We start from the raw sequence: 16,169 nt of genomic DNA on the forward strand, positions 1-16,169 counted from the left end.
ATAAATTTTTGAGTTTGAAGTAATAGTTGAAGGATTTCAAAGAAAACTAAGGGTGCAACATGTAGAAGTAACAAGACATCATGAAACCAAATTAGGCAGAAAAGATGTAAGATCAAGTTCACATTAAAAAGAACCAATCAGGTTTCCTTTGTGATCTGGGTATGTAAGCTCCTACCACACCTGACTCTTCTGTACATAACAACTCTAAACTCTGGACAAAATACAAAAAGCAACAACCTGAAGGTACCAGAGAGTGAATCAAAATAAGGGTTGAGGTTCCCATTTTTTTACAGAGTCAAGCCTGAGGGCAAATAGAGGTTGATGTTGCACAGGGTGGCTAAAACTCTAATAGAAAAACCACAGTCCTTCTTGCCTGAATAATCACAGGACAGAGTTCAGAGCAACCACAAACACTGGAAAGTGGGAAGGAGGGGAAGTCTAGAAAAAAAGAAACCAGAGAAGGAAAGCCCCAACTTCTATGTTTAGACTGCACAAATCTCTGCTAATCCCTGAACCATGCATGCATTGGACAGACTCCACTAAAGATAAAAGAACCCCTTCTAAGATTTGAGCTGTTTCCCAAGAGTCAGAGTTTGCAATTTGAGTGCAACCAAATTAACGTCTGCTAAAATACAAATCCAACACTCTTTGAAGGAATATAACAGAGTTTCCACAACATAACATTTCACAATATCTAGGATAAAATCCAAAATTACTCAATCGGGAAAATATGATCGATTTTCAAGAGAAAAATGTAATAAACAGAGACCAGTCCTTGATGATCATAAATTAGAAGTAGTAGACAAAGATTTTAAAGCAACTGCTATAACTATGCTCAAGTACATAAAGGAAAATATGTGCACAATAAATAAATTTAAATACAATAAATAAAAGATGGAAATTCTGAAACTTAGAAACATACCTGAAATTAAAAAAAAAAAATTTGGATGGGTTTAATAGAATGAAGGTGACAGTAACAAGCCAATGAACTTGGAAGTTAGATCAATAGGAATAATGCAATCTGAGGAACAGAAATTTTTTTTTTAATTTTTAAAAAGACTAGAATTTTAGGGGCCTGTTAGGCAATATGAAAAGTTGTAAAAATATGTATACATAAGTAGTGTCATGACAGCAAAAATTAGAATGTTTAGAAAATTAGAAAAAAAATGTTTGGATAAAAAATGGTGAAAATTTTCCAAGATTGATTAAAAAAAAAACTTACAGATTCGGCAATCTCAAGGATCTTCAAGCAGGGCTACTGTGAAGAAAACTATGTGTGAGCACATGATAGTCAAACTGCTGAAAACTGAAAATAAAGTAAATGTTGAAAGCAACCAAAGGAAAATGATACATTACACATAGGGCAATAACGATCTGAATTATCATTAACTTCTTATTGAAGTTACTGAAAGCCAGAAGACAGTGGAACAACATCTTTAAAAAGCTAGGGGTGGCAAAGGGGTGGAAGGACTGTCACCTCAGTGTTCTGTATCCAGTGAAAATATTCCCAAGTAGGAAAGTAAAATAAAAACATTTTTAAATAAAATAAAAGAAAATATATAGCCAGGAGACCTATTCTTCAAGAAATACTACAGGAAGTTCTTCAAGCAGAAGGGAAATGATACCAGATGGAAACTTGAATCTTCGGGCAAGAATGAAGAACATAGAACTGGCAAATGTAAGAAGTATATTTCCTTTTCATTTCTTTTAAACACATAGGACTATTTAAAGCAAAAATTATAACACTGTCTTGTGGGTTTAAAAAGTGTGATGGAATATATATGATAACTGAGATGTAAGTAATGGGGGTAAATAGACCTATATTATTCAAAGGTTTCTTTATTTCATGTGAAGTGGTATAATATTAACTCTCTGGAGATTGTGGGAGAATAAAGATGTAAATTAAAGGGCATAATTAAAAGAAGTTATATGAAGTTACAGATTGTAAAAATAGATAAATTAAGATGGAATTCTGAAAACATTCAAATGATCCCATTTAATGCAAAAAAAAGGACAGAGAAACAAAATCTTTTAAAAGGACTAAAAAAAAAAAAAACTCCCAAATAATAAGATAGGAGACCTAAATATAATCACAACAGTAATTTTATTAATTATTAATGTACTAAACACTCCAATTAAAAGTCAAGGATTTTCAGAATGGATTTTTTAAAAATATATACAATATAAAGAGATGCATGTTATATTAGAAAATAAAGATAAAAAGTAAAATGTAAAAATTTTAAATGAAAGTAATGAAAAAAAAAAAAATACCATGCAACCAGTATGCTTAAAAAGGCTTAAATGTCTGTACTATCACATAAAAGAGAATTCAAGAAAAAGACTATATAAGAGCTAAAGAAAAAAGAAAATTTGTGATGATAAAGGGCTTAATTCATAAGGAAGACATAATAACAGTCCATCAAAACATATAAAGCAAAAAGTGACAGAATAGAAAGAAAAAATAGAAAATTCCATCCTCTTAGTTGGAGATTTAATACCCCTCTTAGCAAATGGACAAAATATCAATTAGACAAAAAAAAAAAATTGTCAATCCAGAACTTGTTACATAGTTAAAGCCAACATTAAGTAGTGAAAGGAACAAAAAGATATTTTCAGACAAAGACTTTATGAAAATTTCCCATCCACAGACCATCAGTAAAGGAACTATTAAAGGATGTACATAACCAAAAGAAATACAAACCACAGAAGCTGATAAAATGTCAGCTATTTTAATAATATTAAAATACAAATAAATCACTTGTGTGATTAAATGGTAAAAATAAAATTCTAGGTAATAATAATAAAATTGCAGAAGGATGTTTAGTGCATACTTAAAGCATACTAATACTTTTGTCATGTTTAGGAAAAGAATAGAAATACTAAATAATGGAAGTCCTATCTAGAAAAAATAGAATTCAAAATCTATCTTAACATTTTAAGAGTAACACTGACACAATAAATGTTTAAGTTACAGCTTTCAAATAACAGAATAAAGAAAAATTATCAATCCAACAGAAAAGAATCACAAAAGGAAAAAAAGAATCACAAAATACAAAGTAAGATAGCAGAAATAAGTTCAAACATACGAATTACCACCAAAAAAACTGGAAATAGTTCTAATTATAGCAGTTATCAATGGACTTTTCTTTAATTCCAACCTATACCCTGCTTTCAGAAAACCTAGAAAAAATAAAGCTAAACTTAAGATTTGAAAATAAAAGAAAGGAACAGAGATATCAAAATACTAGACCCTTAAAAAGCTTGAGTAAGAATATTCATATCAGGCAAAATAAGATTAAAAGTCATTAACCAAGATAAAGAAGAAACGTATATAATAATAAAAGTAACAATCCACCAAGAAATAATATTCATGAACTTGTATACATCTAATAGCATGCACATAAACATGAAAAACAAAAATCTTTAATTATGGTTATTAGAAACATACATCAGGAGGAATTTCTTCTACTGACACCTGGGGAACTGACTAATTAAGAGACCTCAGATCAGTCATTTAAACTCTGCTCCCTTTCTGTGAAATGGAAATATGCATGTTTGTCTAAATAAATGCAATGTTTTTGTTTTAACTAGATAAAACTTAATAGACAAATACATACTGACATATATATATATGTAGATATGTATGTTTATACATACAGATACTAACACAAGACAAGAGGAAAAAGGAAGAAAAACAAAGGATCCATCACAAAAATTCAGGTATTATCAAGTATGGACGCTTACACAGAAGGAAGTGGATAAATAAGGAGGAAAGACAAGGAACCACAAAACTCATGCTGGACAATGGAAAGAAGGGGAAAAAAAAACCTGATAACAAAGATCTGGATCCAAGGAGCTACAAATAGTAAGTAAGCAGACAGAAAATACATTCCCTTTGGGAACTTGCATTATTTAAGTCACATGATTAGTAACAAGTAACATTAACTATGTCATAAATGAATAGTTGATTAATATTAAAACATAATTCTTGTTTCTAAAGTGTCTCCTAAAGTCTCTTAAAAATAACAATAATAATAAGTTTTGGTTGGATTGTGTCAGGAGGTCATGTCACAAGTCACTTGCTTTGGTAGAAGCTTTTTAAAAATTTTTGAATACCCAATGAGTTGCATCATAGAAATATGTAAAATCTGACAGTTTATAAGACAGATTAAAGAAAAATTAGGTACTTTTTGGTGCTTTAAAAACAGAAGTAGTTAAATAGTAATGCAGTTCACAAAGAAAGTTGCGAAGTTCCCACCCATTACTTTGATCTGTTGCCAGCATGTGTGATACTACTTGAAGCTAAACATAAACTTCATCAATTCTCAATATTCTTTTATCCCTTGGAAAAGTAATGTACATTGGAAGACTCTTCACTGAAAAGTAGTTGTCTGAAAAACTGAGAACTAGTACAAAACAAGCTAAAAAGAGCAGGTTCCTCTTCCATAAACCTACAATCTAAGGCAGATAAACCTACTACTGATGAAGCCAAAAGATTAAATTATGTCAATAGAATATAAGAAAATATGTCATTTATTTAGAGACAAGAGAGATTAAGTATTTTCTTGCCCATGAGCTTCTTGAAGGTAGAATCTATGTCTTCCTCAGCTCTTTTTCTACAGAAACTAACATAGGGCCAGGCATGCAACATGCTCAGTATTTGATTCTTGAATGGAATTGAAGAAGGCTTTGGTGCATTTAACTGTATCTGAAATGAGAAAGGAACACTAGAAAAGCCAACGTGTGTGGAGAACAATGACACTTGTGAATGGCTGTTTTTAGCACCCAGGACCCACTCATGTTTCTCCTGGTAACAGTGCCCTGGTGCTAATTCTCCCTCCCTCTCAGTACATGGGCTCCAGGTGGACCTCCACAGATAGCTTAAGGATGGTGTGTGAAACGGACCTAAGCCAAATAGCATGGCACAATATCCTGGGCCAGATTAATTGGCTCAATGATAGCACCAAATTAGAGACAAAGAGATACTTACAGGAATCCTGGGGCAAACGTTCACTCTTTTTTCCATGGCATTTGAAGACCAGACCACAAAAGATGAACAGCTGCTACAGATCATGAGGAGAGAACCCTCTTGGGGCCAGAGTCAACCAGAACATTGTAGAGATGAGAGACAGAAAGAGAAACCCCAGTTCCAGTTGGTTGATCCCCTATATTCAGCTAGAGTGTAAGTCTGCCAGTCACTGTTATTTTGAAACACAGGTTTCAGCAAAGAAAAGGGGCCTCTTCCTCTTTCCTTCACTCATCTCTGGTCCTCACAACCATCCTCCTTATTTTCTTGAATCTGCTCATTCTACCCTTTCCCAAATATACTTGTGTTACAGAATTGTCTAATGGGTATATAGGCCTATTTTCCTTTTGAAATATGAACTCACCCAGGAAAAGGATTATGTCTTATTCATTTCATATCCACAGATCTACACAATTTAATTTCTGGAACCCAGTAGGCACTCAAACTAATTATAGAGATAGTGGGAATAGCAATGTGGAGAGAACTGTAAAGCAAGCACAACTAGGTTCAAACAAGGTATTGTCTATAGTAGAGAACAGCTTGGTACCTCAGTTTCCCCGTGTATAAAATAGGAATAATAATAGAGCCTCCATGATTTTGGTGAAAATTAAATAATGTTTAAAACGTGTCTATATGATGCCTAGCTTACGGAAAGGCCTCCATAATTATTAGTTTCTTCAACTGCATTTCCAATAAACATTGTATAAATTTATAATTCAGGAAAGAGGTAAAGAGAATGTGATAGAGGACTATAGTTACGGGATAAAAGAAGACCAGATTTAGAAAATAATATAAAGTAAAAACAACAAACTTTGGCAAAGGACTAAATAGAGTGAGGAACACAGATAATTAAATGTAACCTTGAAGATTTGAGGATTCAGACAGACCACTCATGATTTCATCATGATGCAGGAAAAAAAGCACGAACCATGTTATCATCTGGTTAAGAGATTCTCCTCCAAAGTTCTAACTATATACTCGGCAGCAGCATTGGTAAACTGGAATTTAAGTGCTGTGAACATCTTGATTAGTCAGAATCTGTAATTCTCTGTCAGGACGTCCATAAGCCATTCCAGTAATTAATCACCCACATTTGTTGTAAGCCTTGAGCTCACTGATAAACAATTTAATGAAAACACACAACATGTGGCAACAACAAAAAAGAAAGAGCTGAATATCCAAAGTGAGGTAGAGCTACCCTATAGAAATAACCTTAATATGTAGTTGGTACCAGGCCTTTCTATGGAATTTCCACTGAACACTTCTAAAAAAAATTTTTAAGGCAGTACTGGGGATTGAACCCAGGACCTCATACATGCTAAGCATGTGCTCTACCACTGAGCTATTACCCTCTCTCCCCCGCCCCATCCACTGAACACTTCTGTTGAGGTTTGTTGACTGGAAACATGAGGAATAAGTCTAAATATCAAAATGAAGTGGAGGTTGAAACATCTGTTCAATATATGGATACAGTAGAGATCAATGAATGATCAATTTTAGCCCAATAATCTCTTTTTCATTACTAAAAAGGAGATCAGCTTAATTATGACAATGCATTTCCAATGAAGGAGTGGAAAATGCTGATAAGGACAATGGGATTATATGTATATTATGTGTAGTACTTAAGCACATTTCTATTCAAGCGATATGAATCCCTGTATACAAATTTAGACTGAGTGTAGCATCTTGGCTATGCGATCTTTGGTGAATAGATATTTCTGGATAGGTGACTTTTTGAAAGTTGATTTCAAAATTTTACATACCCAAACTCTTTTAATTATGTTGGGTAGAATTCTTTCCAAAATAAATCACTTCATTTGCCTGATTCTTTAAACAAATAATATTAATGACTCAACCTTATAAATAACAATTATTAAAGCCATAAATATTTGAATAGCCTTCAAACTAATATTTTCCTTGCTAGGAACTTATCTTTATAGCATAAGCATAAAGGTACACAAAGATTTCTCTTCAAATACATTCATGTAAGATTGGTTTCATAAATGATTATATGATGTATACTCAAAAGCCATTGAGATAGTATAGATAGATAATAAAATTCACATTTACAATATTTTTACAAAGTGAAAAATGACTATGAACATGTCACACTTTTAAGAAAGGAACATATGAATGTTACTATGAATGATATTGTGCAATGATACGATGGTGACCTTCAGGCCTACTGATGAGCTGGTTGCTCCAAAACACACCAAAAAATTAGGCTTTATTACCATTCTTTTCAGGTCTTGTGCCTGACTCTTGAAATGTTTCTGCCTTTCTCTATTGCTGTAAGACTGTCTGCTCTATCTTTTCAACATCAACACTGCACCTGTCCTTAGCAGCCCTCCTTCATTTTCTTTCTCTTAGAGTCATGAGATTGAATAGGACATCAGTGATCATTGAAACCCATCACTTTCCAAATGTTTGAGTCACCTCGTTGACAACTCTTTCAAATGCCATCCAGCTGAAACCTGTACCCATCTACTTATGACATCTTACTTCTTCCCCTGGCTGCCTATTGCTCCTTTCAGTTTTGTGAATATTTTATCTGTTAGTCCCCTTACAATGTTCATCTTTTGGGTTTAGTGATAGTCATTCAAATCTGAACTCCTTTCCAGTTACAGTTTTAAAATATTTGAAAATCACTATCACGGTAGCCAAAGTCTTTTTTTCTTCATTTTTCAGCCATTCAGTGAATTGTTACTTACCTCCTACTCTGTGCTGGGCATGCTCTAGACATTGTGAAGATAGTAATGGAGAAATCCAGTAAGGTCTCTGTCCTCATCAAACTCACATTCTAGCAAGGGAGATAATAAACAAGAACATGTATAAGCAAACAAGTTAATTACAGATCACAGGAGGTGTCAGGAAGAACTGAAGTAGGCTTTTGTACCAAAAAGTTACTGGCAGAGATTGAGCACAAAGGAAAGAACCATATCTGAGTAGAGACATGAAAGATGAAGCTCTACCTGTGGGGAAAGAAAGCATTTTAAGCAGAAGGAACAGAACATGATTTCACTCTCAGATAAGAAAACTAGAATGACCTTGGAACATAAAGAAGACAGACAGCTGTGGCTGGAGAGGGTGAGAAATGGGAGGAGCAGGAAGTGTGAGATGAGGCGGGAGAGGGAGGCAGCCCCAGATCATGTAGGGACTTGGTTAAAGACTTAGATTTCTTTCCAAATCCAAAGGCAAATGACAAGCATGTAAGTGATAAAATCTGAATTATGTTTAAAAAGATCTCTTTGGCTGCCTAAACATTACAAATTCCTATAACTATTTCTCTCACAGGATGATGTGCAGGACTTCTCTTGCATGCTGTAGTTTTTCTACATTGTTCTACATGTCTCCAGATGGTAGCCCAGAGCTGAAGGCAGTGCTTTGGGTATGGTCTGAGCATTCAGCGTAAAATGAAATAATCACCTCTCTTACCTGAGAAGTTCCTCTATTACTAATGTAGCTGAAGATTAAGATGTCCTGCAAGGGTGGAAATCATATAAAGAAGCTTGTCAAAAACAAAAGTAAATAAACTCTGTTTGAGGGCTTAAAGAAGTAGTTCTCAACCTTACCTGCCCACTTGAATCACCCCAGGAGCTTTGAAAAAATGCCTAGTGTCTAGAAAACATCCCAGAGCAATTAAATCAGAATCTGTGGAGGTAGTCTTTTAAACATCCCCAGGTGGTTTCATTATGCACCCAAGACTGAAAACCATGAGAAAATGGCTAGCCCTGTGCTTCTCAAACTTTCATGGGCAGAAGAATCATCTGAGTATCTAGCTAAAATGCTTATTCTGGTTCTCTGGGTCTGGGGTAGGGCCCAAGAATCTGAAATTCTTAATCATTTCCAGGTGATACATTTGCTGCTGGTTTAAGAGCCACACTGTGAATTAGCAAGAGGCTAGCCCCGAAGTTCTCACAACATGCACTAAAATCACTTGGTGGGTTTGTTAAAACATAGGTTGCTGGACTCCACTCAGACATTCTGATTCAGTAGGTCCAAGGTGAAGCCTGGGAATTTGCACCTCTCACGAGTTCTCAGGTGATACTGAAGCTGCTGGTCCAGGGACCACACTTGGAGATCCACACATCTTTCTAGTGAGAAAGGAACACATGAACTGTAGGCTCTGAAGTTTGGAGCACAGACTTTGTAATTTTGACTCTTGTGACCCAGAAAACTTTTCATGTCTTTTTGTTCTCCTCTGAATCCCATCTAGACACACTGTTATGTATATTCTCCATAGGAAAATAAAAGGAATTTTATTTCAGGAAGGAGAAATATGACAACAGCAGTTCAGTAAATATGCTTTTGTGAGAGGGGGATTAATCTGGAACACTGAACTTAGCCCTGATATGCTTTATTACTAAGAAGAGCTTACACTAAATTTTGAATTATTTCTTTCTCATAGATTTTAGCTACAGCATGCTACCCATTGCCCTACTTAGTAAAATCTCTGACTTCCTGAATTCTTTCATTTCTGTTGTGTATCTGCCTATCTACTTTGTTTCAGTGCATCTTTGTGTCTCTTTCTTGTCAACATGCTGCATAATTTAAACTACTAAAAACATATGCGACTGAAGTGTGGAGAGTTAAGTACCATAAATAGAAAATAAAGTGAATTGCTCTTTCAGCACCAAGGGTTTCTCAGTAGACATTTTCCTGAATAACATCTTTCCTTCAGACTCATTTACACACAAAAAATGTGACAGATATATTACACTTCATTATACGTATTTCTGATGTTACGTCATTCATTTCCTTTTCCTGTGTATCATTATAGGAGTGATTATTTAAATAACTTTATTAATAAAATGTGTTTAACATAATAAACAAGAAAGTCTCCATTTTCCCTATAAAATATTTATATAGTTAATAAATAAATTTTTGTTGATGTCCAGGAACTACAAAATAATGTTATCTATAATGTAGATATAAAAAACTACCAAGCTTAGCACTTTTCTATGAATCAGTTAAGAATTCATAGTTTTTTAAAAAACTCTGGAACAATTATAGCACAATTCACCTCAATACAGCAAGAATTCTTACAGTTCTAAATTATAGTATGAAGATGCAAACTACACACTTGTCAAACAAGACATGGGAGGGTAGATGACTGGAAAGATCCAAGTGTTCTATCAATTACCTGTTATTCTCAGAACAAAGGACAGTAATGAAAGGTACATAACAGAGTTCTTTCTCCTATTCAATTTAAAATGTCAAATTACTTTATTTTTTTAACCCTCCTAATCAGAAACAACCTCTGAAGGATAACAAAAAGAAAAAGAAAGAAAAAGTTCCCTTCAAGCTGCATTTTATTGAGTTATTTTTGAGAAGACAATAGAGAAAGATTGACTTGAGGACTTTCTAATAATAAAGCTATTCTGGCAGAATCCCAAACAGAAACTAGAAGTTTCACATTGAAAAAATGAGATTTGATCGACATCTTGCCTGACATTAGCCTTGACAGTTTAAGAAACCAGGGAGTTAACATTAAGTGCCTTGCAAAGAAGTATAGAAAAACCAAAGAATACACCAAGACTCAGATTCTTGTGATAAACATTAGGTTAATTCCAGACAGATAATTCAATGATATGCTAAATTTTGAATTATCTCTTTCGCACAGATTTTAGCTACAGCATGCAACCAACTTCATAATTTCTTTGATGATTAACTTAGCGGATTACCCAGTATTGACCAGCTCCAGGATCCATGGCTGGAACTGCATTCCTAAAGTCACCAGGTTGACTATTGCAGGTGCACTGAGCCTGATATGTTTTTTTTAACTGAGTTAGCCCTTGTAGGCAACCCTTGGAAACAATTAGAATTTTGGCTGCTGGAAAGGCAAGATGACCACAAGCACATGTAGCCAAAATAGCTCTACATAGGAATTATGATTCAAGGCAATATTAAGTGTCTGTAATTTCTTCTGTGATACGAGATGGGAGAAACTAAAATTACGTTATTGGTTAGACAGTACTATTGAACAAACAAAAACAAAAAAAAAATTTTAAACCCAAAAATAAACATGCTTTTGGCAAAGAAACAAGCCCAGAGAGTAATATGCAAATGTAAGATATTCTGATTGAACTGATGGGGAGAAAATCCTATTCAGAATTCTACAGAAGGCCGTTAGAATCCAGTATCATCGAATATTTTCATTAAAAGCTTGGAGTGAAGATTTTAATACTAATCAAATTTATAAATGATTAAGAGAATGATAAAACTTTTGAAATTAGGATTAAAATAGAGTATGAGCCTGAAAATTTGGACAAATGGGATAAAAACAATAAAAAATAGTTCATTTGATTAAAAAATGTGAAATTGTTCACATAGGAAACAGTGATTACAGTGTTTTGTAACACTAACAAAAACAGAACACCGAAGAACATAAGAAAAAATAAAAGATGTCAATTATGTGTCACTAACAAAAAATTTTAATACATTTTATTCTTCATTAAATATAGTATTTAATACAACTAAATGAATTTCATTGGCATTGCTTTGGTCCCAAATGAAATTCATTCTGGGAGTATTATGTAATAAAATAGACACAAAATAGATCATTCAGAAGAGAATAGAAGAATTAACAAAAAGTTAAGAAACAAATACCTTCCTTGCAAAAGTTACAGGAATGTTAGTCCAGAAAAAAATGAAAACAAAGCAAAAATGATACAACTTGTACAATGTATAAATGAAAAGTAGTACTAGGTGTAATGGTTAAGAGATTTTAGAGTGGGTTTGAATCCCACCTCTTCAACTTACTTCTTTCCACAAAAAAAAAAAAGCATGACTTGATAATTTACCTCACTTTCTAAATTTCCTTATTTGTACAATGCAGAATATAATGGTATCAGATTGTAGGATTGTTATGAGAAATAAGTGAGATAATAGTGTAGTTTACATTGGTTTCTGAGCTCTTTTCCTGTATTAATCAAGAAAATTTGTTACAAGTATGCTCTTCTAAAGACAGAAACAGATACACAAAATAGATCACAATGATGGATTATTTTTATATTCAGTCATTCTTTCGCCAAAATAATGGGAATGGTCTAAATCAGATTCCCTTTATAATCTGTATTACATTTCATGAGTGCCTTTCATCCTTGGACAAAACTAGTTTGTTCTCGGTCTTTTTATCTTTTGTACTTTAAATTTAACTTCTAAAATTTCTAAGCTCAACATTCTTTCCCACCTAAAACTTCTAACTTCACTCATTTCTCATTTCACATACATATATTATTTGTAGTCTACTTTTTTCTTGTCTTTTCCCCAAAAGGTCTACATTTCCTATCACGTCTCTGACTGCTTGATCAAACTGTCTGTCCTGAATTTCACATGAAATATGAGGCACTCTAGGTAGAACATTTGGGGAAAATCCAGACCATGAATCTGTAACACTATAACTGAATGCACCATTTCATATATTTTACTGTATATAGTTCTCAAAAAAGTTTTCACATATCTGTAGGCAAATTTACTAAAGATAGATATGCTTTTTCTAATTTGCTGGACATTTATGTGCCTAAATGGGAAAAAATAAATGATACACGTAGGTAGGTGTGAATATGAAATCAATCATTGCTAGTACCAGGCAGTCTTTCATGATTCATGAATCCTGTCACTGAGATATGGAATATCTGAAGTGTCAGATGAAGGAAAACTCAGCTCAATTTCATTAAAATTAATAATTTTCATAATATGAAGGTTGTTAAAAACAAAAATATTTATATAAGAAAAAAGTAATTTGGAGACTTCGTCTGCATGCTGAAATGATATAAAATTGATTATTCAAATTACATATTTTTATGTGCAGTATGACAGTTCACAGCTGGATACAGCCAACATCTTGATGACAGGCAAGGAAATACTAAAGAGATTTTCACTAGGAAGTCTAACAGAAATCTTAAACCTAGTAAGTCCAAAACTAAACTCATGTGTTTCCTCACAGACAGTATTTAACTTTACCTGAGCCCTCTGCTCCCACCCTTTGTATTCGAAGAAATGGCTAGTCACAAAGCACCTCCCTGCCCTCACATATTTCAAGATAACTCATCTCCACCCTTCCTCAAATGACTCAGGTAAGTAAGAGCCCTCTCCATTCTTCCTCATGACTCCCATAAGACAACTTGATGACTCCCTTGAGCACTGGCCTCTCCCTCAAGGCCTCTTTCCTTTTCTTTGAGATGGCCGTCATTAGTGGACTTTCTCCCAACTGCAACAGACTGAATAAAATCACCTCCTTGATTGTCTGGTGCGTTTTGTCTTTCACACGCCAAAACCCTGTTCCAACCCAACTCAGCTGATGGGAATCCATCTTGATGGTGGCTCAGGCTAAAAAGCCTTAAGAGTGATCCTTGATGCCTGTCTTTCTCTCAAACACCCCCGTTTAATCTATCAAGAAACCCTTTTGATTCAAACATCAGAATGTATCCAGAATCTAACCACTTCGAAACAATTCCTCTGCTACCACTATTGGTCTAAGTCTCTAGCATCTCTTACGTAGATTCTTGAAATAGCCATCCCACTGGATTCCTTACTTCCACCCTTGCCTGGCCATATAGTCTCAACAAAACAGCATGAGTGAACTCCTAAAATTCAAACGATGCCATTGCTCTACTCAAAATTCTCCAAAGGTTCCCAAATTCAGTCAGAATCCTTACAGTGGCCCTGAAGTTCTCTGTGATTTGAGGCCCCATAATGTGTCTGAACTCCTCTAACTCTCCCCTGCTCACTCCATTCCAACAAAACAGGCCTCTTTTCTCTTAAAAATGCGAGGCAGTCTCTCACTTCAGAATCTGTGCACTGGTTGTTGCCTCTGCCTTAACTCCCTTCCTTCAGAGAGCTGCGTGGGTCACTCCATCAGCTCCTCCAAGTGTTGGCTCAAATGTCACTTTCTCAGTCAAGCCCACCTCTACCATCCTTTTAAAAATTGTACACAGAAGCCAGCATTTCACATCCCACTGTCATCCTCTGTTTTTCCCAGAGCACATGACTCCTTTTAATACGCTCTAGAATGTCCTTGTTTTTATGTTTATTGTTTGTCTCTCCCTCTGGGAGGGAGGATTATTATGTTTTATTCATTGATATATTGTTTAGTTCCTAACTCTTTTTTTCTTTCATTAATGTATTCCTTGTGCCTAAAAGAGGACATAGCAGGTAGTTCAATAAATGTTTGTGGAAAGATTGATTGGACAAATAAGTAACTGAATGAATGAATGAAGAGAGGATATAACAATACTAGCTCTCTGTTAAAAGTAATAATGAATATAGTTATGAAGTTGTGCGCTGATGACCTGGATTGTTTTCCATGATGATTCTACCAGAATTTTTCCACATAATAACTCTGGTGTACATCCCAGGCTCTAAATGTAGTAGGAAACCACTAGTATTACTGTGTACCTGGCACTGTGGACTCCACTTACGCATTTCTATAGTCACACAGCCTTACTAGGGAAATGGTACAAGCTAAGTTGTGAAATAGGCAAGACTGTATCCATGAGATGATTCTGCCTATGAATTCACTAGAAACTCATAGGCCTCCCATTGTAGAAGTGTATCAAAACCTGTACTCCCAATATCAAGCCATAGGCTACTGGACATTTAATCAGGTAAAGAATGTCCATTCAAGCCTTGACAAGAGCTATACAGAGAGGCAGAAGATGAGTTGAGGAAATGAGACTCTTCAGCCCTCTGCATTATTGAGAAGAGATTCTTAATTGGGCTAGAAGAGGACTATAGATTTAATTTTAAATTTCTAAAAATAAATCTTAATTTTTTCCAATCAGATCACTTTTTAATTCTGCTATTAATTACAATCTTTTTTTTTTTCTGTTAGTGGCACAAAAGCTTTATGATGAATCTCTGTGTGTTTTAACACCAAGATTGTCTAGTAAATGACATGGAGCAATGAAGTGTAATGGAAGCAACTAGACTTTAAAACCTGAAAGACTCAATTCAAATCCAGTACCAACCACTTATTATGTATCTTTGGGCAGGTTTTTTAATTCTTTCAGCCTAAATTTCCCCATCTACAAAATGAGAACAATAATCTGTGCTTCAGAGAGAGGTTATGAGGGTGCAGTTAGATCCCACTCACCCCTACCCCCGAGTCAGACACTAGGTGTCGCTCCTAATAGTAATTCAATAAACACCTCTTCCATTTCTTACCATCCTGAAGTTTGGGAATGAAGAATTCTCCCTTATTCAAATGCCAACTGGGAATTAAAGAATTTTGTCTTAGATTGCTAAAATTTCTCCCAGTAATGTACTTTCTGCCATTTTCTGTTCCTTAAACGCTCCAAGATTGTTCATATCTTGAGACCCTGACCTCTGCCTCCTACCCTTTCCCCCATATTGTTACAGGCCTTCCCATGAGATCTCAGAAATTCCTTTCCATTAATGAGGGCTCCTTCTTGCCCTTGTTCCTGTCATACACCGTATTCCTTAAACTCTACAGCATTTTTAAAGTTATTTGGTTTATTGACTTGTTTACCTGTTTATTTCCCCACCATCAGAATGTACATTCTTAAGAGCCTTGTCTGAATTATTTATGGCATTACTCCCAGGATTTAGAAGTTTGCCAGACTCATTAGTGGGTGCTCAAAAATCATTTGCTTAATGGAAGAATTAAAAGAAAGGGATTATATTTTAGCATGATCCTTTAACAAGGAGTAAGTATCCTGGATGCTGACTGCTTACCAGGGGGTCTGGGGGTATGGATCCCCCATCTCCCTTGCGGCACCCCCACGAGGGGTCAGGGGAAAAGGAAACTTCATCTGTTTCACTTAGATTTCTGTACCAGTCATGCATTCTTCACATTCTTTGTTGATGGACAGTCCCAGCTGGGACAGCTGAAGAGCACATTAACAATTCAACAGCAAGAGCCCGACCTCTGAGAATCCTTTCCCACTCTTCTTTTGAAACATGCCCCACTCCTGAATTCAGCCAGATTTATTTCACTCAAACTTCTGACAAACATGCACTGTTTTCATTCCTGGGTTCATTCTCAGGCTCCAGTCTAAAATTGCTCCTGGCACAAACACTACCTGAGCCTCTTCATGTGGCTTGGATAATTCGAAATGATGGCATAATTAAATATGAGAAGAAGAATAGAAAAAGAAAAATGCTTATTATTTTTGTACTT

The 16,169-nt window shown here is 34.9% G+C and overlaps 1 protein-coding gene across 7 annotated transcripts in view; it reads left to right on the forward strand.

Moving 5' to 3' along the window:
- The window catches only part of RGMB (repulsive guidance molecule BMP co-receptor b), a 242,867-nt gene that overhangs the window by 194,518 nt on the left and 32,180 nt on the right, over positions 1-16,169 (forward strand). For 5 of the 7 annotated variants that reach the window (XM_064482699.1, XM_064482705.1, XM_031448695.2 and 2 more), the window contains 2 exons: positions 3,660-3,865; positions 12,975-13,104. The gene's annotated coding sequence lies outside the window, so the exon portion shown is untranslated. Of the gene's footprint in view, positions 1-3,659; positions 3,866-12,874; positions 13,105-16,169 lie in introns of those variants that run through there. The other 2 variants (XM_064482695.1, XM_064482719.1) reach the window with 2 other exon arrangements.

This window comes from Camelus dromedarius, chromosome 3 (genome assembly GCF_036321535.1).
Source record: "Camelus dromedarius isolate mCamDro1 chromosome 3, mCamDro1.pat, whole genome shotgun sequence".
Lineage (NCBI taxonomy): Eukaryota > Metazoa > Chordata > Mammalia > Artiodactyla > Camelidae > Camelus > Camelus dromedarius.